This window comes from Schistocerca piceifrons, chromosome 2, assembly GCF_021461385.2.
Source record: "Schistocerca piceifrons isolate TAMUIC-IGC-003096 chromosome 2, iqSchPice1.1, whole genome shotgun sequence".
Classification (NCBI taxonomy): Eukaryota; Metazoa; Arthropoda; class Insecta; order Orthoptera; family Acrididae; genus Schistocerca; species Schistocerca piceifrons.
The window spans coordinates 9,177,045-9,201,922 of NC_060139.1; positions in this window are offsets into that span (position 1 = coordinate 9,177,045).

The following is a 24,878-nucleotide window of genomic DNA, read 5'->3' on the forward strand; positions in this document are numbered from 1 at the left end:
ATTTAGTAATCGCGAAAGCGTTACGGAGATGATAGATAAACTCCAGTGGAAGACTCTGCAGGAGAGACGCTCAGTAGCTCGGTACGGGCTTTTGTTGAAGTTTCGAGAACATACCTTCACCGAGGAGTCAAGCAGTATATTGCTCCCTCCTACGTATATCTCGCGAAGAGACCATGAGGATAAAATCAAAGAGATTAGAGCCCACACAGAGGCATACCGACAATCTTTCTTTCCACGAACAATACGAGACTGGAATAGAAGGGAGAACCGATAGAGGTACTCAAGTTACCCTCGGCCACACATCATAAGGTGGCTTGCGGAGTATGGATGTGGATGTAGATTACTCTCTAGGATAATGGTATCAGAAACGTTGGGAAACACTGCTCTAGGGCGTAGATGCACGGTACTAACTTGCCTCGAGGACAACACACGATTGGATCCAGTATCGCATCTTCACGTATATTGACTCAGATGACTATTTCGCAGAGTTTAGCAAGCTGCGATGCCATATTTCAGATCGCCCACACTGGTAGGTATAGTGCATATCTGTGCAGTAATAGTTCTAAGGACTCTCCACACTCCTTACTACAGCACAGTACCAAACTTGTTGAGGATATGCGAGGGAGCACGAAACGCGGGGGCCACTTGATACGCCCTCATTTCAGTGCCGACATTAGAGGCCGCTTTGCGTGCAGCCTGTACAGCCATAGCACGGCCGCCTTTCATCGCATTGTAATACCGCCGGCTGGGGTCACTGATGTGAGGATGGCGAAATGAGAACCCATATATTATTGCATAGGGATGCATAATTCAGTGATCAGACGAAGAAGGCGCATATATCTTGTGCTGAGACTCCTAAGGACGGATATCATATATCAGCGAGAGGTGTTCCCTAACATGTACCTGAAGTACGAACGGGATGTAGAACACAAGCGGAACTTGTAAAAGGAACAATGGCAGGAGAAGCAATGCTAATGGAAACAGCTGTCATTGTTCCAAGTGCGTTACTGAACGAATCACGAGCTTCGAAAATATTGAAAATAATAATTAAAAGGATAGGTAACACTGCAAAATAGAGTAAAGACGTGCAGCGAATCTGTAGTGGAGCAACAGTATAAGACATAGTTGGTAAGAGACCGAGTTCCACTGACAAATTTCGTTAAGTACACTGCGCGACAAAAGTAACCGGATCACTCTTTCGAAATCCCATAACTGTCTCCCATTCCGAGGTATAAGTTTGAAATTTGGCTGAGAAGTACCTACAATCTTCCTCCGTAATACTTAAAATGCGTTACACATTGAACCTCTGCAGGATGTAAGGGGTCCGTAGGTCCTTACTATCAGTTTGCACTCGGCACAGGTCGATAGGGCAAACAATCGATAGTGTCGTGTTGCGAGAGCGAGTGTAGAGTTGAGTCAGTTCCCAGGTTGCGAGCCGAGCCGTGTGGAGGCCTGTTGCTGTAATGCAAGGCTTTACCGACAAAGGGAGTGGCCATCGCCGCGGTTTAACCCCTTTGTGCTAGAATAATACGGGGAAAGTGAAGATGTATAATTACGAGAGTCATCAGTGATATTTCTGTGCCGATATTTTGGTTTCGTGTCTACCGCGCCGGCATCATTTTGGATTACAGTGTTGGATTGCAGTGTTGGACTGTAGTGATTGTATTAGCGTGTGACGATAATGAATACCGAAGAAGCCTGTGCTGAGATTAGCCGTAATTAAATATGTATGACGAAGGCAGTGGCTGCCACCTTCTTTTGGTGTTCTTGCGACGAATATAGGTTCTTGATTAGTGAAGCTGTGTTGTTGTTCTTCTTGTTACCAGACCTTTCATTATTACAGCATTTGAGAAGGACAAAATGGAATGTAACAACTCCGTAGCAGTCAATTCCGATTACCAGCCCCATTAGGTACACGGTCACATTAATTAATATTTATTTGGGCTGCTATTCGATCGGATCGGATCGAGATAAATAAATCGGAGGTGTTACACCCTTGGGTTACCGTGAAAGGACAAGTCCAATTTTCGGACGAATAGTAAGAACAATAGGTAATTTTATCTTGCTTAATGCGAGAAAATATTTTTTCAATGTCGGATCGAGACAGAGCATAAACTTTCAAGTCGCGACAAGAATCAGTGCATTTTTGAACAATACGAAGTAATAGCATCTTACGATTGTGACTGAACTTTTTTTCTTACCATATTAGATAAGTATAATAGTGTCAATGAACTGTGTTATAATGTGCAAACGCGTAAGTCCGCGCGAAAAACTGTGAAAAGTGAACACCAAAGAAAGACACGTGTGAACATTACTACAGCAAACGAACTAAGAATTCGTCATGAAAGCTTTAAAGAAGTGTTTAGTGGTAATATTATGACCGAAATTGCTTTTTGAATAGTGAAAATCGGACAGCTTCATGTGGACCCATAAACTGTTACGCGGACGACAATGTACTGTGGCGATGCAATTATTGAGTGACGTCACGCAGACCCGTGTAGCTGCTGCGCCAAAGAGCTTCGATCTGCGAGGTGATTCCACACGTCATCCCAACTACTTGTGCAAGGAGTAGGTCAAGCACAGACGTACTACACTCATGGTCTTCAGCGCGACTTCGAGACACCGAGCGCCGACCCAGTATCTGGCGACCGAACTACAAACTACGCCCACCTGCAGCGCCACGGAGTGGCCGGCTGAGAACTACGACGTCCCGCCACAGCGAGCAGCGCGAATTCGAGACACTGAGCGCCGACCCGGCATCTAGTGGCCGAACAACAAACTATGCCCGCCTGCAGCGCCACTGAGCGGCCGACGGAGAACTACGATGACTCGCCACAGATCTTCAGCGCGACTTCACGCGGCTCCGGCGGCAGTACAGCGCCACGCCCACTTCAAACGTCAAAACATCGCGACTCGTGGTAATGTCAGTGGGTGAGTGAAGGTGACTGGTTGGCATAACATTAAATTGTAGTGTGCAGTCTTCATGGTAAATAAACAATTTTAAACTGAGTTTCACATTTGGAAAAGTGCCAAATTACAGTAATTTCCGAAAAATTTGCGAAACATACTCTGAAATATAGCATACTTATTGATGCATTTTGCGCAATCTAAATGGTAATTATACAGATATGCTCATTGTTTTTGGGGATTTTACATTTTTAGATTTTATGAGTGGTGTGATTTATCTTATTTAGAACATTTTACATAAGCAGTGTATGTGAAAATTGATATTTGAAGTTGTTAGGTTTTGAGAGTCGTTATGTTCAGTACTCATGCATGTTGTATCAGTTTGGGGATTAACTGAAAAGACTGCAGGTACTGTTTGGTTAGTTTCATGGTAATTAGGAGTGTTTTGGGTTGCTAGAGGTTATTTTAAATTACTTGCCTGTGCATTAAAAATAAATCAAACATGTCTACTGAAGATAAGCAGGTTTGTGAGGCAGTAGTTGAAAGGAAAGGGATAGGACAGGAAGACAGAGATGATTCGGGAATCAGTGATTATGGAGTGTCATTAGATAGCCCATTAGCAGACTCAACTAGTTATCCCAAGACACCGGGACAAACGACGAGAAATAAGTCAGTTTCAGAAGATGCAGATAAGTGGTCAATGTTGGTAAACTTGATAAAGGAAAATAATGCATCATTAGAGAAAGGTTTCAGAGAATCATTAAAGAAAGGTTTACAAGAAAATAACGCATCACTAAAGGAAGATTTACGAGAATCATTAGAGAAGGGTTCACAAGAATTTAGAGAATCACTAAAGGAAGATTTACGAAAATCATTAGAGGAGGGTTTACGAGAATTCAGAGAATCATTAAAGAAAGATTTACAAGAAACTAGAGAATCGTTAGATAAAGGTTTACAAGAAATTAACGCATCATTAGAGAAAGGTGTACAAGAGATCAAAACATCGCAAATGAAGATGGAATTTAATCTGAAAAAGGAAATGCAGGAGTTAGAAGAAACAGTGAAGGTGGACATCGACGAGAGAGAGAGGAAGCTACAGAAGAGCATAGACCAAGTCCAGGGAGACGTGGAGAAGATGGAAGGAAAGTTAACAAAAAAGATAGAAGACGACATTGAAGAAACGAAAGCCGAATTGGGAGAAAGAATCAACGAAGTGGAAACAAATTGCAATCATCGAATCGCCGAGGTGACGCAGATGCAGAAACACTGCAATGATGCGGTTAAGGGGATAGGAGATAGGCAAAACCAACTGACTGTCAATCTGAGAAATGCTACAGCCGTGCAACGAGAAGAGGATAACAAGAGGGTTGCAATGGAGGTCAGGCAATTACAACAGGGAGTGCACCAATTGGAGAGCAAGACAGAAGAAATTGATAAACGAATTAGCAATGCCACTTTAACTGTTGGGGAAGGTAGAGTCGTTACCTTGATGAGCAGTGATAATCGGTACATCCAATATAATACAGGGCAGAAATTTAGACCGAAAGGAGGGTTGCACCCAATGATATTTATGAAATGGTTAAAAGGAGTTTTCCCAGCACATCTTAAAGACTCAGACAAGATTCAATTTGCAATAGATAGGATGGAAGGTGAGGCCTTCACTTGGGGAGTCAGGAAGAAGGAAGGGACTACTAGTTATGATCAGTTTGAAGAGGAATTCTTGAAGAAATACTGGTCCAAAAGTCATCAGTGTGCAGCGATTGAGGACCTACTCCACCGCAAGTCACTTAGTACATGGAGAGGAACGTTGAGAGAGTTTGCCGAACATTTGTGGGAATTGAACGAGACCTTGGAACAACCCCTCAGTGATGACGTAATGATATCAGCGATAAAAAGAAGAATGAGCCGGAGAATGCAAGAAACTGTATCCGGGAGCCTAATTAAAGATAGGGAGGCCTTGATGGAGATACTGGAACAGTTGGAATCTGTTCGATCACAGGAACACAATCAAGCTAATGATCAAAACCGAGAGGGAAGTAGTGACCAAAGGAATCATCTACATCTACATCTATACTCCGCGAGCCACCTTACGGTGTGCGGCGGAGGGTACTTATTGTACCACTATCTGATCCCCCCTTCCCTGTTCCATTCACGAATTGTGCGTGGGAAGAACGACTGCTTGTAAGTCTCCGTATTTGCTCTAATTTCTCGGATCTTTTCGTTGTGATCATTACGCGAGATATATGTGGGCGGTAGTAATATGTTGCCCATCTCTTCCCGGAATGTGCTCTCTCGTAATTTCGATAATAAACCTCTCCGTATTGCGTAACGCCTTTCTTGAAGTGTCCGCCACTGGAGCTTGTTCAGCATCTCCGTAACGCTCTCGCGCTGACTAAATGTCCCCATGACGAATCGCGCTGCTTTTCGCTGGATCATGTCTATCTCTTCTATTAATCCAACCTGGTAAGGGTCCCATACTGATGAGCAATACTCAAGAATCGGACGAACAAGCGTTTTGTAAGCTACTTCTTTCGTCGATGAGTCACATTTTCTTAGAATTCTTCCTATGAATCTCAACCTGGCGCCTGCTTTTCCCACTATTTGTTTTATGTGATCATTCCACTTCAGATCGCTCCGGATAGTAACTCCTAAGTATTTTACGGTCGTTACCGCTTCCAATGATTTACCACCTATGGCATAATCGTACTGGAATGGATTTCTGCCCCTATGTATGCGCATTATATTACATTTATCTACGTTTAGGGAAAGCTGCCAGCTGTCGCACCATGCATTAATCCTCTGCAGGTCCTCCTGGAGTACGTACGAGTCTTCTGATGTTGCTACTTTCTTGTAGACAACCGTGTCATCTGCAAATAGCCTCACGGAGCTACCGATGTTGTCAACTAAGTCATTTATGTATATTGTAAACAATAAAGGTCCTATCACGCTTCCCTGCGGTACTCCCGAAATTACCTCTACATCTGCAGATTTTGAACCGTTAAGAATGACATGTTGTGTTCTTTCTTCTAGGAAATCCTGAATCCAATCACAAACCTGGTCCGATATTCCGTAAGCTTGTATTTTTTTCACTAAACGTAAGTGCGGAACCGTATCAAATGCCTTCCTGAAGTCCAGGAATACGGCATCAATCTGCTCGCCAGTGTCTACGGCACTGTGAATTTCTTGGGCAAATAGGGCGAGCTGAGTTTCACATGATCTCTGTTTGCGGAATCCATGTTGGTTATGATGAAGGAGATTTGTATTATCTAAGAACGTCATAATACGATAACACAAAACATGTTCCATTATTCTACAACAGATTGACGTAAGCGAAATAGGCCTATAATTATTCGCATCTGATTTATGACCCTTCTTGAAAATGGGAACGACCTGCGCTTTCTTCCAGTCGCTAGGTACTTTACGTTCTTCCAGCGATCTACGATAAATTGCTGATAGAAAGGGGGCAAGTTCTTTAGCATAATCACTGTAGAATCTTAAGGGTATCTCGTCTGGTCCGGATGCTTTTCCGCTACTAAGTGATAGCAGTTGTTTTTCAATTCCGATATCGTTTATTTCAATATTTTCCATTTTGGCGTCCGTGCGACGGCTGAAGTCAGGGACCGTGTTACGATTTTCCGCAGCGAAACAGTTTCGGAACACTCAATTCAGTATTTCTGCCTTTCTTCTGTCGTCCTCTGTTTCGGTGCCATCGTGGTCAACGAGTGACTGAATAGGGGATTTAGATCCGCTTACCGATTTTACATATGACCAAAACTTTTTAGGGTTCTTGTTTAGATTGTTTGCCAATGTTTTATGTTCGAATTCGTTGAATGCTTCTCTCATTGCTCTCTTTACGCTCTTTTTCGCTTCGTTCAGCTTTTCCTTATCAGCTATGATTCGACTACTCTTAAACCTATGATGAAGCTTTCTTTGTTTCCGTAGTACCTTTCGTACATCATTGTTATACCACGGTGGATCTTTCCCCTCGCTTTGGACCTTAGTCGGTACGAACTTATCTAAGGCGTACTGGACGATGTTTCTGAATTTTTTCCATTTTTGTTCCACATCCTCTTCCTCAGAAATGAACGTTTGATGGTGGTCACTCAGATATTCTGCGATTTGTGCCCTATCACTCTTGTTAAGCAAATATATTTTTCTTCCTTTCTTGGCATTTCTTATTACACTTGTAGTCATTGATGCAACCACTGACTTATGATCACTGATACCCTCTTCTACATTCACGGAGTCGAAAAGTTCCGGTCTATTTGTTGCTATGAGGTCTAAAACGTTAGCTTCACGAGTTGGTTCTCTAACTATCTGCTCGAAGTAATTCTCGGACAAGGTAGTCAGGATAATGTCACAAGAGTCTCTGTCCCTGGCTCCAGTTCTGATTGTGTGACTATCCTATTCTATACCTGGTAGATTGAAGTCTCCCCCTATTACAATAGTATGATCACGAAACTTCTTCACGACGTTCTGCAGGTTCTCTCTGAGGCGCTCAACTACTACGGTTGCTGATGCAGGTGGTCTATAGAAGCATCCGACTATCATATCTGACCCACCTTTGATACTTAACTTAACCCAGATTATTTCACATTCGCATTCGCTAATAACTTCACTGGATATTATTGAATTCTTTACTGCTATAAATACTCCTCCACCATTGGCGTTTATCCTATCCTTGCGGTATATATTCCATAGAGGAAGAGGTGGAGGCCATAGGTATACGAACCATGGTGGTGAACGGCAATGGAGAAATGATTGGGGAAGGAGTGAAGAACCAAGAGATCATGAGAGAGGAAGGGATAGACGAATGAATGACACAGTGCATATAGAAGAGGTGGAGGGACCGGAAAACTGAATGACACTCCAGGTGAGGTCCGGTCAAGAGTGAGAGCTACAAGGACCCGAACAAACCTGCTAAGATATATTTAGGACATTTAGTTGTTGAACGGACATTTCAAAAAGGGAAACGTTTATTTTCATTGTATTTTCTGATGTATTATAATTAGAATTGCATATTTCACATCGACGATTACTCGAGAATGGGTATAAAACCTGTAACAACTAATTTGTAGTATAATAATTCATATGTCATGTGTTCAAGTAATAATTTTTGATTGTATGTTGTGTGTTTCATTCAATATGGACAATAGAGGATTATTGCGGCTTGATAAAAAATTGTAATTTGGACAATGCCATGTTTATGAGATGTAATAACCGTTTGTAGAAATTATTGTGGAGGTAGCCCACTACCGGAGTCGAGGGATTATTTGGTGAATTATAATTTCATTAATTATTTACACTGTGTGTTTTGTTCAGATGTAGCAATGTCTAATTCCCTTGCCGATTCTTTTACGCCAGAGGCTCCAAAGAAGTTTTCGAGGGCAGGGATGTAAGGGGTCCGTAGGCCCTTACTATCAGTTTGCTCTCGGCGCAGGTCGATAGGGCAAACAATCGATAGTGTCGTGTTGCGAGAGTGAGTGTAGAGTTGAGTCAGTTCCCAGGTTACGAGCCGAGCCGTGTGGAGGCCTGTTGCTGTAATGCAAGGCTTTACCGACAAAGGGAGTGGCCATCGCTGCGGTTTAACACCTTTGTGCTAGAATAATACGGGGAAAGTGAAGATGTATAATTACGAGAGTGATCAGTGATATTTCTGTGCCGATATTTTGGTTTCGCGTCTACCGCGCCGGCATCATTTTGGATTACAGTGTTGGATTGCAGTGTTGGACTGTAGTGATTGTATTAGCGTGTGACGATAATGAATAACGAAGAAGCCTGTGCTGAGATTAGCCGTAATTAAACATGTATGACGAAGGCAGTGGCTGTCTCCTTCTTTTTGTGTTTTTGCGACGAATATAGGTTCTTGATTAGTGAAGCTGTGTTGTTGTTCTTCTTGTTACCAGACATTTCATTATTACAGCATTTGAGAAGGACAAAATGGAATGTAACAACTCCGTAGTAGTCAATTCCGATTACCAGCCCCATTAGGTACACGGTCACATTAATTAATATTTATTTGGGCTGCTATTCGATCGGATCGGATCGAGATAAATAAATCGGAGGTGTTACAAGGACGACCGCAATTATTTCTTCTGGCGTCCAGAGTCGAACCACTACGTATCGTTCAAACCCATCTTTCTTCAGCTCTCCAGTTCCGCACACTCCTGTGACGTGATCACCGCGGGGTGGAACATTAACGTGTGCGTGAATAAAACCGCAAAGTGTCCCTCTAACAAGGAACCCTATGAATGCAAGTCCACAAAGGGCCAATGATGTTTCCGGCATTCGCCGCCCTACGTTTTATCTATCATGCAACCACGACATTGGCAACAGGGAGCAGCGGTGCAGCTACCCACTGGTAAGCACATTTAATGTAATAAATAACGGAATATATGAAAATAAAATGTTGAAATGCGTGGCTTTTTAAAATGTATTAAATTAGTGAGATTAATTTTTCGGCATGAATGACAAGCACAATAAGCTGAGCTATGCCTGGAAATAAGTTCATATTAGTTCATATTATTTTGCAGGGCGAAGTAGTTTCTTTCTCCGCTGTAGATTTGTGCTTACCATTCTTTATAATGCTACGTTTGGTCACCGTGTTCACCTTAGAAGTCTTGACCGTTTTCCCATTGAGCTTATCGGATCGTCGTAATTTTCCAAAGTACACAGGTGGGCTACAGTTCTTGTAATTATCGTACTATTTGAAATAACAACCAACACGACCTTTCTGTTAATGAAACAATACTGTATTTTTCTAAACAGTGCACATAAGAAATATTTACTCCTCACTTATTCATAGCGACCCCAAAATGGCGGTCTATAATTACTTGCTAAAATCGCGTGTTTCTCACTCGTTCACTAGCTGAGAGCGAATACTTCTTTCCTACTACTGGTACAAGAAAAACTCCTCTCTTTTTTAGCAACTGAAAATCAAAAATACCTGACGGTAGGTATAGGTTCTATGATGGGCTACCGTTTCATCTTTTCTCTTTGCCTTTAAAGAAGTCGAAAACACTAAAGAAATGCAAAAGGTTTATCACACACAGCATAAGGCTGCGGAGCGTAGGCGAACTTCTTAGTCGACGATTAACTCTCAAAAGTGCTACAGCGATAGTGGTGTTGAAATAAAACAAAGCAATGGCAACGGTAAACAAAGCAAACATAGCATTGTATCTACAACAACAGTTGTCGAAGTCGACATTTTGTCGGAAAGGAGCCTAAGGAGTTCCACACAGGCAGAAAGAAGTAGTAGATGAAATACGTTACTGGCATTAAATTTGCTACATCACGAAGATGACGTGCTACAGACGCGAAATTTAACCGACAGGAATAAAATGCTGTGATATGCAAATGATTAGCTTTTCAGAGCATTCACACAAGGTTGGCGCCGGTGGCGACCCCTACAACGTGCTGACATGAGGAAAGTTTCCAACCGATTTCTCATACACAAACAGCAGTTGACCGACGTTGCCTGGTGAAACGTTGTTGTGATGCCTCGTGTAAGTAGGAGAAATGCGTACCATCATGTTTCTGACTTTGATAAAGGTCGGATTGTAGCCTATCGCGATTGCGGTTCATCGTATCACGACATTGCTGCTCGCGTTGGTTCAGGAGGGTAACGCAGAACGCCGTGCTGGATCACAATGGCCTCGTATCGCTAGCAGTCGAGATGACAGGCATCTTATCCGCATGGCTGTAACGGATCGTGCAGCCACGTCTCGATCCCTCAGTCAAACGATGGGGACGTTTGCAAGACAACAACCATCTGCACGAATAGTTCGACGACGTTTACAGCAGCATGGACTATCAGCTCGGAGACCATGGCTGCGGTTACCCTTGACGTTGCATCACAGACAGGAGCGCATGCGGTGATGTGCTCAACGACGAACCTGGGTGCACGAATGGCGAAACGTCATTTTTTTCGGATGAGTCCAGGTTATGTTAACAGCATCATGATGGTCACATCCGTGTTTGGCTACGTCGCGGTGAACGCACATTCGAAGCGTGTATTCGTCATCGCCATACTGGCGTATCACCGGCGTAATGGTATGGGGTGCCATTGGTTACACATCTCGGTCACCTCTTGTTCGCATTGACGGCACTTTGAACAGTGGACGCTACATTTCAGATGTGTTACGACCCGTCGCTCTACCGTTCATTCGATTCCTGCGAAATCCTGCATTTTAGCAGAATAATGCACGACCGCATGTTGCACGTCTTTTACGGGCCTTTCTGGATACAGAAAATGTTCGACTGCTGCCCTGACCAGCACATTCTCCAGATCTCTCACCAATTGAAAACGCGTGGTCAATGGCGGCCGAGCAACTGGCTCGTCACAATACGCCAGTCACTACTCTTGATCAACTGTGGTATCGTGTTGAAGCTGCATGGGCAGCTGTATCCTTATGTGCCATCCAAGCTCTGTTTGACTCAATGCCCAGGCGTATCAAGGCCGTTACTACGGGCAGAGTTGGTTTTTCTGGGTACTGATTTCTCAGGATCTATGCACGCAAACTGCGTGAAAATATAATCACATGTCAGTTCTAGTATAATATATTTGTCCCGTTTATCATCTGCATTTTTTCTGGGTGTAGCAATTTTAATGGCTTGTAGTGTATTAATGTTTCTGCAAGACAAGTCAATAGAATGTGTGGTGTCGTATGCGATCGACTGTGCGGACGATGTAAATTACCAATACAATGAAAACGATACATGCTTGACAGGTGGAAGTCATACTGGAAGAGGTGTCGAGCCGTGTAACTCATCATCCTTGTGGGGCGGAGAGTCACAAATCCCGTCTCCATTGAAACGTAGTAAAGGGCAAACGTTGTACAAGTAACATAAGCAGCAAAGTAGAAAAACAGTTATGAATAGATTTCGAGTAAGTCCGCAGCAATACGGCCGTGTAGTGCAAAAGAAAAACTTTGCGTATTCAATGGAGGACAAGGTGCACTTGCTCCAAAAACTGGTGTAGGAGCGCTTCAAGGATACCCGGCAGAATTTACAGAATGTGCATCATAGTGAGCTACTATGTCATGCACATCAAACTGCGCGCGAAGTAGATTACAGTGATTGCAGGAGAAGGCCTGGATGGTTGCATAACTTCAAACAGTGCTACAGAATTGGAAGACGTAAAGTCGACGATGCACAGAAAACTGCGAAATCAGCCCGAGAATTTGTAAATGTCGTGGTAAACAAATTTATCTCATGTTTAGTAAGGAATTTATACTCAACTTCGACCAGTCGGGAGTTGAAGAGTAAATGCGTATGAGAGGAACCCTGGAAATTAGATGCACCGAGAGAGCTGTATAAAGACTAGCTAATATTAATGCCTTAACGCATTCGTATACAATTATGTCGACTGTTAATCTAGATGGTAAATTGACTGGAAAGTTATCTGTTCTGTTGCGAGGAGTTGGAGATGCCAATACTATTCTTTCTCCTGTGTGTGATCTTGCAAGGGCCTCAGGGAATATTTGCACCACAGCAAAAAAAGTGGGAAAAAGAGAACCACAGGTATGGCATTAGCAGTGCTTTTGTCCAATAGGTCGCCAAAATAAGTTGCTTTGGCTTGATTTCTTTTCTTCTTATAAAAACCATACTCCTTTAGAGTAAACTATCTCTCCAGAAAAGTGTGTGGCATTTCACTATCTACCACCTGGAACCACTGGACAAATTTAATTCAGCCTCTGGATGTTTGTTTTTTTCTGTGCCTATAAGAAACATTATCTGCAGCTAGACCTGAAAGTAAAGCCAGTTTCATAATAATCTCCACGACAGTCTGCTTCGCAACGGTTGCATGTCATCACATTCCATCATTTCTCATCACCCATTAATACCAATGTGGTCCTACATGTATTCTTTAAGACTGAATATCTAGCTCATCGTCCTGCACTCCCAAGGAGGTCGTCTTCGATCTTGATGGTGCGAAGCTTTATGATCACTGGGGCGCGCCATTTTTCATTCGATGTGCATGGTGCCAATTAGTGTTTCCTTATGAACATTTGTTGAATGTCGTCGACATCCATTTTGTGAACTGTAATACATACTTCCCATATACGGTTAATCTCTGCAACTCCCGGACACTAATTTTCTGTCGCTCTCCTCATCCACAAAATTAGCAGCAAATATTTTTCTTGTCCTAAATGTTAACATAATACTTTCAAATGAGTCTTAATAAGGACTTGCGACCTCGAGCTCAAGATGTTCCTTGTAACATCCCCCCCCCCCCCCCCAGTTCTACAGCATCGATGTCTGCCACCACCCATGCAACTTCTTTGTGGAGAACGCCGTAATGTGCCTTTCAGAAACTTCTACACCATTTCAGCCTCGCCGCTACTCTAGCGCCTGAGGGGTAAGCAACCCCTCCGACACTCCTTGAATTGGGAATCGACGCCGCACTGAAAGCTGTGGTCATTGACGCCCATTATGCCATATCCTGAGGTCTTTCCGTGTCGATTCTGAGCCGCGATGTGTCTGAAATATTTTCCCCGGCCACTCATGAGAAAAGTACGTGTTTTCGGCGCAGCGTGTCTCGGTTCTGACCTTCATCGCAGAGGCATCAAAAGAAGGGATGAAATGTCTGTAAGAGGGGCTGTGACGACCTTCCCATCACGTGTCACGTCCAAGGGGGTGACGGGGAGAACTATGGTGTGATCTGGTGTTAATGTGACATCATTAACCCCTTTACAGCCCACACGAACTTTTTTCGCATGCGCCGACACCTTGCTGTTTGAAGTGTACCCGAGGCTGAGTGTGACTTCGCAGGGTATATCCCACTCTTTCACCATCACAGAAGAAGGCTGCATACACCCTTGAGCCGAATTTCAAACCTATGCGCCGCAGTGGGAGACAATTACGGGGTTTCGAAGGAGTGATACTTTAATTTTGTTGCGCATTGGATTTTTGTGTTACAATGGGCCCGTGGTCTCCAATGGCTCGTTACGCAGCAATAATGTAGTTACTTTTTATCCCGTTCGCTACGATGATCAACGTTCTGCCGCTCTTCTTCCTTTGGGTTCAGTTAACCCATACACGAAATCATATCGACCAACTCTTCTTCAGTGAAACTGTCCATATTACTGTGTTTCAATGGTAATGTGCAACTAACACCGCCGGGTAAACAAATCAGATACCGACCCGGGCATTACAGAGAGCGAAATTGAACACGAAAAGTTAAGTTAGCGTTACCGTGAGTGAATGGAAAAAGTTTGTTTTCAAATATGAGACGCAGTGCATACTGCAGTACAGGTACAGAAATAAACAGGTACAAGAGATCAAGCGAAGTGCTATTACTCTGCGACTAGACATCTGATACCACGTGTTCGCTACACCAAAATACTCACAATATAGCCCTGAATAATCTTCGTAATTTAGTCTGCAAAGTAGTAATTCAGCCTATATAATTAATAATAAATCTGCCGTAATGGTTCAAATGGCTCTGAGCACTATTGGACTTAACTTCTGAGGTCATCAGTCCCCTAGAACTTATAACTACTTAAACCTAACTAACCTGAGGACATCACACACATCCATGTCCGAGGCACAATTCGAACCTGCGACCGTAGCGGTCGCGCGGTTCCAGACTGTAGCGCATAGAACCGCTCGGCCACCCCGGCCGAAATCTGCCGTAATAACTGACATTTATTTGGAAGCAAACTGACATTTATTTGGAAGCAATAGCTGCCTCTTTGCAATATTAAATTTTCATGTAAGGAAATGTATTCTGTCTGTTGAAGCGATGGCATCTACGAAAGGCCGTTTTTCTCAAACAAAAAACTGTATCTGTGGTCGACTGCATTGAGTTCCACCGGCCCACTGATCGCGAAATAAATTCATTAAAGAAATAAGATATATATATCACAACTACTGAGCTGACTGCTAAAAGGAAACAGCCAATAAAAAAATAAGGTTAGAGTATCATAATATTTGGTGCGTACTACAACGACTGTGACGCCCTCTTTAACTCATGCAAAGTAGTAGTTTGAAAATTGTATCTATGTATGCGTGAAGATAGACTATAGTACCATCGACTGCTACCAAATGATGCCGCTGCTTCCGATAGGTACTACACTGCGGCAGCACTTGTTCTGGATTGGTTGGTTGGTTGGTTGGTTTGGGGAAGGAGACCAGACAGCGTGGTCATCGGTGTCATCGGGTTAGGGAAGGATGGGGAAGGAAGTCGACCGTGCCCTTTCAGAGGAACCATCCCGGTATTTGCCTGGAATGATTTAGGGAAATCACGGAAAACCTAAATCAGGATGGCCGGACGCGGGATTGATGTTCTGCATTGCGATTACGCCACTAGACACCGACAAAACGACGTTGAATCCGCCAAGCATGGGCAGTGGTGGACGGTGTAGTTTCTCTGGAGGGAAATAGGAGTGCTTCAGGCGTCCAGAAGAGGTTAGTATCCACACGAGGAGAAAAATCACCAAGTCGTAGGTCCGTGTTCCATTGGGTGTCAAACCTCAGAGATGGGCAGAGACTTTGTTGATAAACGCAAAAGCACTGGGCGTCCATCAACAGCACGCAAACCAACTAATGATTAGCTTGCCATTGCCTTGATAATGGGACACTGGCGAATCACGTTTGATCAATTAGAGGAGGCAACAAGTGTATCGTAATAAACAAGTCACATCATCATCTACGAGGGTCTAAAGATGAAGAAAGTGTGGCACAAAGGATACCCATTCCATCACCACTGCACAGAAACAAAAGCTTGAGGAGATGTGCCAACAGTTGCTGCAACAACAGTGTAGATCCATTCAGCATTCTTTCGGTGTCTCGTCACCGTCGAGGAGTCGTGGTTTTTCCTTGAGCCTCCAAAGAAGAAATGCCAGTCTGTGGAGTGGAAGTTTACTGGGAGCCCTCGTCCCAAAATGTCACGTCCGGGACTTAATGTGCGAAAACAAATAGCTACTGCGTTCTAGGATCAGGAAGGGACGCTGCTGGTGGATTGGCTCCCTCCAAATTCAGTCCTCAACAGTGATAGGTACTGCAGTTCACTGCACCTGCTTCGACGACGCATTCAACACCGCCACCACGAAAAATGGAGCAGGCGGCCGTATGCCAGTCGCCACTCCGTTGCCACCTTGGGTGAAATAGGGAGGGCGCTTACTGTGCTGCCACGTCCTCCGTATTCGCCAAGTCTGGCTCCTAGTGACTATGCCGTATTCGATGCCGTAAAAGAGGTGATGCTGGCAGAGACGAAGTTCATGCGGTTGTGCACCAGCTACGCCAGGATGCCCCAAAACAATGGTTTGATATGCAAATACGGGAACTGCCAAAAAGATGGCAAAAGTACATACACATTGGCGGGGAATACCTGTAACATAATATGTGTCAGTATGTTGGGTAAATTGTTCCCATAAACACAACATCTTTTTTTGAGTGCCCCAAGTATTACTCCTACAAAGATGTCTGATTAAGTTTTGCATTTACTTTTATTTTTATTGTTATTCTAATTATTGTTACTTTACTTAAAGTTCTACAAGAGCTGTCATTCCTAGTAAGAGCTTCATTGTAACCGGAAATTTTGTAGCTCCTTTCCATAGGAGCATAAAACAGCTACTTAGTGTTTATTCACATTGCCGTACTAGCATTTCTGATTGTATGCTACATTTGGCCGTAGTCATCAGAATGTGATTACATCACAGTTTCGCTCCCCTTGTCCCTATGACGTCTGTGATTGGACATTCCTGCGTTCTGCCTCGCTTGCAATTTTAATATCAGGAAATATTACAACCGAATGAACATCGCATTTGACAAAAAGCTGATTTCCACAGAACTACTTCACATCAATTGCCACGACTGACTACCACTGGCGTTTGGAGTTCATCACATGATAGTTATTCTTTGCCGAGTGGGCACAGAAAAGAGAAACTGCTATTTGACCACAAAGTGGATATGCGGGACACTTTCTAAAATCTCTAAATATTACCCGATACAGAACACGGAAAGTGCAACTACTTGTTATATGCTAGTCGGTACATTGAATGCAAATGAATTGCCCATAGAGAATTGGCTGAATACTCTCTCCCTGCATTTAGAATCGACACTTGAGCACAGCATAGGTTGTAAAATCTTATGACACATAGTAGCAGCGGCTCAGGAAGAACAATAGGAACGATAGAGCAAAGGTAAATTCATATACAGAAAAAGGAAAGAAATATCCATTTGGTGAAATAAGCTTCTAGAGGATGCAGCACTGTAGTTACAAGGTAAGAGCAGTGGATGTCGTGAGAAGTGTCGGTATTTAGGATAAAAATTGGTAGAGATACAACGACGCGGTCCAGTCACATTAACGTGATCACCTGTCAGAATGACCGGGGTTTGCAGCGCGGACGCGCAGGGACAGAATCAATGAGGTTCCGGAAGGTACACAGAGGGGTATGGGGACATGCTTACTCCTACTCCATGGCCAGCTGCGCTGGTTCCTCGGTTGAGGATCCATGGCACCAACAGCCCGATCGATGTGTTCCAACAGATTGTCGATTCGTTTTAAATCCGGGGAGTTTGTTGGTAGCCAAGGGAGAACGGCAGGGATACCCTGCGAGGTGTGCGACACGTCTGCACAGTCCTGCCAGTAGATGCCGTGGTGCTGAGGAGAACACAAATTGCGTGTAGGGGTGGACACGGTTCCCAAGGATAGACGAGTACTCGTGTTGATCCGTTGGGCCTTCCAGAATGATGAGAGCATCCAGGGAATGTTACTAAAACATTCTCCAGATCATAACGCTACCACTTCATTCCTCGACCATTCCGACGATTCCGACCCGCCAGCAGTAATCTATCCGATGGAGCATAAAATGTGATTCATCTGACAAGACCACCTACCGACACCCAGTGGTCGTCCTGTTCCGGGACTGGCGTGAAAACTCCAGCCTTCGTTGCCGATGTACAACCCCACAGGTGGACGAACGAGGCGCCTGCTCCAGAAGCCCACACGCAGCAATGTTCGCTGGTCGGTCATTGGGGAGACACTACTGGTCGTCCCTTGGTTCATTTGGCGGTCAGTTGCTCAACAGTCGCACGTTTATTCATCCGTACACATCTCTACAGCCGTCGTTTTCACCAGTCATCAATGGCCCGTGGTCCACCACATTCACCGTGGCCCTGGCTTTTGGATAGTGCCATTTTGTCATGCATGGTGTGCTTTAACACGGCGGTATGAGAACAGTTTATAAACATAGCCTTTTCGGAAATGCTTCCACTCTTGGCACGAAAGCCAATGACCGTGCCCTTCTTGGTCGTCAGATACATCACTCCATTTCCGCTTTAGAATGTCGATTGCACTCTGTCCACTTCTCCCCGACACGCTTTATGTACGCTCCGCTTCTCATGCTGCCACCTGCCGTCGGCGAAATGTTACAGCACGGTGACGTCCAACATAGCCGGTGATCACATTAATGTGACTGGACCTTGTGGAATCAAAACTAACTGGTTAGAACGATACATACTGCACAGATGTAATAGAACTTGGAGCTGGTCGTTCTATTATTGTCATTCCATTTGAGAACTTTTATTTAAGGATTCAGACGATATTACTTTCTTACGATGCTTGCAGTCCTCCTCACGTACATTGGCGCTAAACATTTCTGACAAAGAAAACGGTGTTAAAGTTTTGCCTTGGTTCTCAGTAGTACAGCTAATGTGGGTACTACTTTGCCGCCAGTAACGGCGCCTACCTCTGGACGACGATAGGTATATTCAAACTACCTGACGGATGTGGATGGTGCGTGACGAGAACAGCCCACACATAGGCTTGCCGATCTTACTTGGCTACTTTAACCTTTCTGACAACCATGTTCCAATTCTATGAGTTTCGAAAACTCTGTAAATATAAACGTGCGAATAAAAGTTATTTAAGTCGCCTTTTCAGTAAATACAGGAGTAAAATTCTGGACGGCTGAACGATCTGATGCCAGTATGGCCTTGCTGTGCTGGTACTGCGAACAGCTGAAAGAAAGCGGAAACTACAGTCGTTATTTTTCCCGAGGATCTGCATCTTTTCTGTACGCTTAAATGATGATGGCATCCTCTTAGGTAAAATATTCTGGAGGTAAAACAGTCCCCCTTTCGGGTGTCCGGGGAGGGATAGCACAGGAGGACATCATCATCAAGAAAAACGAAACTGCCATTCCACGAGTCGGAGCATGGAGTATTAGGTCCCTTAAAAGGGAAGGTAGGGTTGAGAAACTAAAATGTAAATTTATGGCCTGGAGTTGTGTAAGTAGGCTGTTTAGGTTTTTGTATTGGTAACGCCACTTAGCGCTCTGTAAAAAAATCACTGGCTGTGCTGCGTGCAGTCTGTGGCTTCGCAGCAGATGGCTGCAGGCCATCTCTACAAGGACTACAGTGGGTCTACACCTTTGATGACCCACCAATACCATTATTTCTACAAGGACTACAGTGGGTCTACACCTTTGATGATCCATCAATACCATTATTTCTACAAGGACTGCAGTGGGTCTGCACCTCTGGTGGCCCACCAATACCGTAATCTCTACCAGGACTACAGTGGGTCTGTTCTGTGATGACCTACCTACCAATATTTTTCAACTTCGACTGACTCTGCTGTGGGTTTGCTCTGGTGTGGCCCATTACCTGTCTGCATGTCAAGAGTCAGCACTGTCTTTCCGTTGGAAGGACAACACTACTTCTTCAAGACTCCATGGAAATCCACTACTTCCGTGTGCATTTTCTTTTGCTGCTCAGCCTTTGAGAAAAACACTGCAATTTTACTGTGATGAATGATCAGGACTGTCTTTATGGACTGTGTGAAAATTTTAGCTTTTGACCAATCAATAAGTGTGTGCATTTGATATCTTTGTTATTGTAATTATGAAAAATTTTATCAAATCATTATTGGCCACTGCCCAAAACAATTTGTAAAATTTTTTGTGGGGAGCATGGGGGCTATGTAAGTAGGCTGTTTAGGTTTTTATATTGGTAACGCCACGTAGCGCTCTGTATGAAAATCACTGGCTGTGCTGTGTGCGGTCTGTGGCTGGTTTGCATTGTTGTTGGCCATTGTAGTGTTGGGCAGCGGCAGCTGGATGTGAACAGCGCATAGCGTTGCGCAGTTGGAGGTATGCCCCCAGCAGTGGTGGATGTGGGGAGAGAAATGGCGGAGTTTTGAAATTTGTAAGACTGGATGTCATGAACTGCTATATATATTATGACTTCTGATGACTATTAAGGTAAATACATTGTTTGTTCTCTATTAAAATCTTTCATTTGCTAACTATGCCTATCAGTAGTTAGTGCCTTCCGTAGTTTGAATCTTTTATTTAGCTGGCAGTAGTGGCACTCGCTGTATTGCAGTAGTTCGAGTAACGAAGATTTTTGTGAGGTAAGTGATTTGTGAAACGTATAGGTTAATGTTAGTCAGGGCCATTCTTTTGTAGGGATTTTTGAAAAATCAGATTGCGTTGCGCTAAAAAATATTGTGTGTCAGTTTAAGCACAGTCATCTACAATTTTTCTAAGGGGACGTTTCAGTTGGATATAAAAGAAATTAGCGAAGTGCAGTGGAAGGAAAAACAGGCCTTCCGATGAGGCAAACATAAGGTTTTAAATACAAAATCAAATAGCGTCTAATGGAGGAGTATGCCTAACAATTAATAATGAAAAGAATGCAGGTAGGTTACTGTGAACAGCATCGTGAATGCATAGTAGAAATCAAGATACACAGGAGGCCAACTCCCACCATAGTAGTACAACTTTATGCGCGAACTAGCTTCGCAGATGATGAATAGTTTGGAAGAATGCACATTGAGATAAAAGAAATAATTTGGGTACCTAATGGAGACGGTTTTTTTGTGATGGGGGACTAGAATTCGATAGCAGGAAGAGGATGGAAGAAATGGAAGAGGAAACCGCACGGCATAATTTTGCACAGAGCATAATTTAACTATAGCTAACAGTTTAGAAATGTGAAATAATAGACCTGGAGACACAAGAAGGTTTTAGATAGATTACAGAATGGAAAGCAGAGATTCTAAAACTAAATTTTAAACGGAAAAAGAATTCCAGGGGCAAATAAATATTCTGACCATAGTGTGTTGGTTATGAACTGTGTGAACTCCAGATTAAAAGTGAAGAAATTGCAGAACAGTAGGAAATTAAGGATATGGGATCGGGGTAAGTTGATAGAACCAGAGGTTGTCTAAAGTTCCAAAGCGACCGTCAGGCAGCTATTGACTGAAACCGGCGTAAGGAAAAAAACAGGAGGCGAAGGGGCAGCCTGGGGAATAGTGCACGCATCAGAGGATTAAGTAGGAGAAAAACAAAAGACAGTAGATATCTTTAGATAATGCGTGAGATATCTAATTGATGAAACGAGAGAATATGAAAATGCAGCGAATGAAGCAGATAAAAGGGAACACAGACGTTTAAAAATGAGACTGGCAGGAAGTACAAAATGGTTCAAATGGCCCTGAGCACTATAGGACTTAACTTCTGAGGTCATCAGTCCCCTAGAACTTAGAACAACTTAATCCTAACTAACCTAAGGACATCACGCACATCCATGCCCGAGGCAGGATTCGAACCTGCGACCGTAGCGGTCGCGCGGTTCCAGACTGTAGCGCCTAGAACCGCTCGGCCACCCCAGCCGGCAAGTGCAAAATGGAAAAGCGGTTTGGATATAGGAAAAATTCAGAGGTGTAGAACCATGCTTGACTAGGAGCAAGATAGATGTCGCCTACAGGAAAGTTAAAGAAGCCTTTGAGAAAAGAGAAATGTCTTATGAATATCAAGAGCGCAGACGGGAAGCTAGCTCTAAGTGAAGATGGGAGGGGTGGAAGGTGGAAGGAATACGTGAAAAGGCTCTACAAGCAAATAGACATAAAGGCAACACTCAACGCTCTAGAAAGGAAGGAGAGATGAAGATGAGATGGGAGTACGATACTGCGAGATGAATTTGACAGAGCACTAGGTCAAAGAAAGGGCCACTACAGGAAAGTGAGCAACACTGTTTAAGAAAGTAACCTATCACGGAACGATATGCCACTGGAACGACGAAAAACCCCAGCCCTATCCGGGAGTGAAATTGGTACCTTCAGGCCCGGAGCTTTTAATTCATTTATTTCTATTCCCTGAAATTTAATTCCTTAGACAAATGTTTCCTCAGCATCCATTACTGTTTGCTCTACATTGTAGCCGGCCGGAGTGGCCGTGCGGTTCTAGGCGCTACAGTCTGGAGCCGAGTGACCGCTACGGTCGCAGGTTCGAATCCTGCCTCGGACATGGATGTGTGTGATGTCCTTAGGTTTGTTAGGTTTAATTAGTTCTAAGTTCTAGGCGACTGATGACCTCAGAAGTTACGTTGCATAGTGCTCAGAGCCATTTGAACCATTCTACATTGTAGCGATGTTCTTAGGGGGCGGGGTGGGAGGCGAAAAGGAAAAGAATTGTTATTTTTACATTTTTCGAAAAATGTCAAGAAAGTGAATATTTTGGTGGGCCACTTGGCAACAGAATCAGAGATTGATTACACTATTATAATAACATAGGCTGAGCATTAAATACCTGCTTGGATTACGTTGAACAAGAGCAGCAGATTGATTTATTTGAGATCGTTCGGAAGAAACATTATCATTTCTGAGCATTTCTATAGTCGCGATGTAGTCATACCCCGAACAACACTAAGGGACCAGAAGATTTATAGACTTTAAAAGAAATGCAACACTACACAATTAAAGAAAAGAGCTGATTCAGAAGTACTAGGAGAAACGATAATGTTCCTTCTGCCTCATGCTGCATTCGGCGTGATCGTAATTTCTGGTGATGAACTAACACAAAATAATTATCAATTAAGTAAATAAGGAGATGGAAATCAACAAGGTTAATTTAGTAAAACAAGCACACTTATCCTTAACACACGTATTTTAATGCTACGTACCTTTTCACATTAATTTTCCAGTAGATGAGCATTGTGGTTCAATACTTTAAACATAACAGTCAAAATGTCCTCTTGATGCCGTCTGTTCGTAATTAGTTACAAGAAACTACATGTTTTCTGATTGGAAAAATTAATAATTAGCATATTTACTGAATATTTTCACATAAAATATAAAATACCGATGCGGAACGCAGCAAGTCCGCGTCCGCCTTTCATTGAATACAAACAGTAAAAGGTGAGGCGCCCAGTGCCTCATTTGTCCTGAAACAACAGAATTCTTTTTTATATCATTAATCGATACATGCACATAGAGATTTACAGGCACCGCGCAAGAGCAGCAAGGATGAAGAATAGATTCTGTCGCTGCTATGCGATGGTTCATTTCTTTTATTTTACAATTATTCGATAACTTAAGGTCATCAGGCGTTTACTATTGAGGTTATATTATTGTTTGTGAGGCGAAAATTACTAATATTACAATATACAATTTAATAGTGGGATAGGCTTCAATCTTGTCTTGCTACGGTCTCACATCCATGTTCTTTGGATCTCTTACGTGTAGAGCGATTTTTGCCGAACTTATAGACAGCATTTCTCTCCATGTAATTCACCTCCAATAGCAACGATAGGTATCTTTCGTGATCTCGCGGAACAAAATACACTGTTGGCCATTAAAATTGCTACACCAAGAAGAAATGCAGATGATAAACGGGTATTCTTTGGACAAATATATTATACTAGAACTGACATGTGATTATATTTTCACGCAATTTGGGTGCATAGAGCCTGAGAAACCAGTACCCAGAACAACCACCTCTGGCCGTAATAACGGCCTTGGTACGCCTGGAAATTGAGTCATACAGAGCTTGGATGGCGTGTACAGGTACAGCTGCCCATGCAGCTTCAACACGATACCACAGTTCGTCAAGAGTAGTGACTGGCTTATTGTGACGAGCCAATTGCTCGGCCACCATTGACCAGACGTTTTCAATTGGTGAGAGATCTGGAGAATGTGCTGGCCAGGGCAGCAGACGAACATTTTGTGTATACAGAAAGGCCCGCACAAGATCTGCAACATGCGGTCGTGCATTATACTGCTGAAATATAGGGTTTCACAGGGATCCAATGAAGGGTAGAGCCACGGGTCATAACACATCTGAAATGTAGCGTCCACTGTTCAAAGTGCCGTCAATGCGGACAAGAGGTGACAGAGACGTGTAACCAATGGCATCCCACATACCATCACGCCGGGTGATACGCCAGTATGGCGATGACGAGTACGCTCGTCCAATGTGCGTTCACCGCGATGTCGCCAAACACGGATGCGACCATCATGTTGCTGTAAACAGAACCTGGGTTCATCCGAAAGACATTCTGCCATTGGTGCACCCAAGTTCGTCGTTGAGTACACCATCGCAGGCGCTCCTGTCTGTGACGCAGCGTCAAGTGTAACCGCAGCCATGGTCTCCGAGCTGATAGTCCATGCTGCTGCAAACGTCGTCCAACTGTTCGTGCTGATGGTTGTTGTCTTGCAAACGTCCCCATCTGTTGACTCAGGGATCGAGACGTGGCTGCTCGATCCGTTACAGCCATGCGGATAAGATGCCTGTCATCTCGACTGCTAGTGATACGAGGCCGTTGGGATCCAGCACGGCGTTCCTTATTACCCTCCTGAACCCACCGATTGCATATTCTGCCAACAGTCATTGGATCTCGACCAACGCGAGCAGCAATGTCGCGATACGATAAACCGTAATCGCGATAGGCTACAGTCCGACCCTTATCAACGTTGGATACATGATGATACGCATTTCTCGTCCTTACACGAGGCATCAGAACAACGTTTCACCAGGAAACGCCGGCAACTGCTGTTTGTGTATGAGAAATCGGTTGGAAACTTCCTCATGTCAGCACGTTGTAGGTGTCGGCACCGGCACCAACCTTGTGTGAATGCTCTGAAAAGCTAATAATTTGCATATCACAGCATCCTCTTCCTGTCGGTTATATTTCAAGTCTGTAGTAGCACGTCATCTTCGTGGTGTAGCAATTTTAATGGC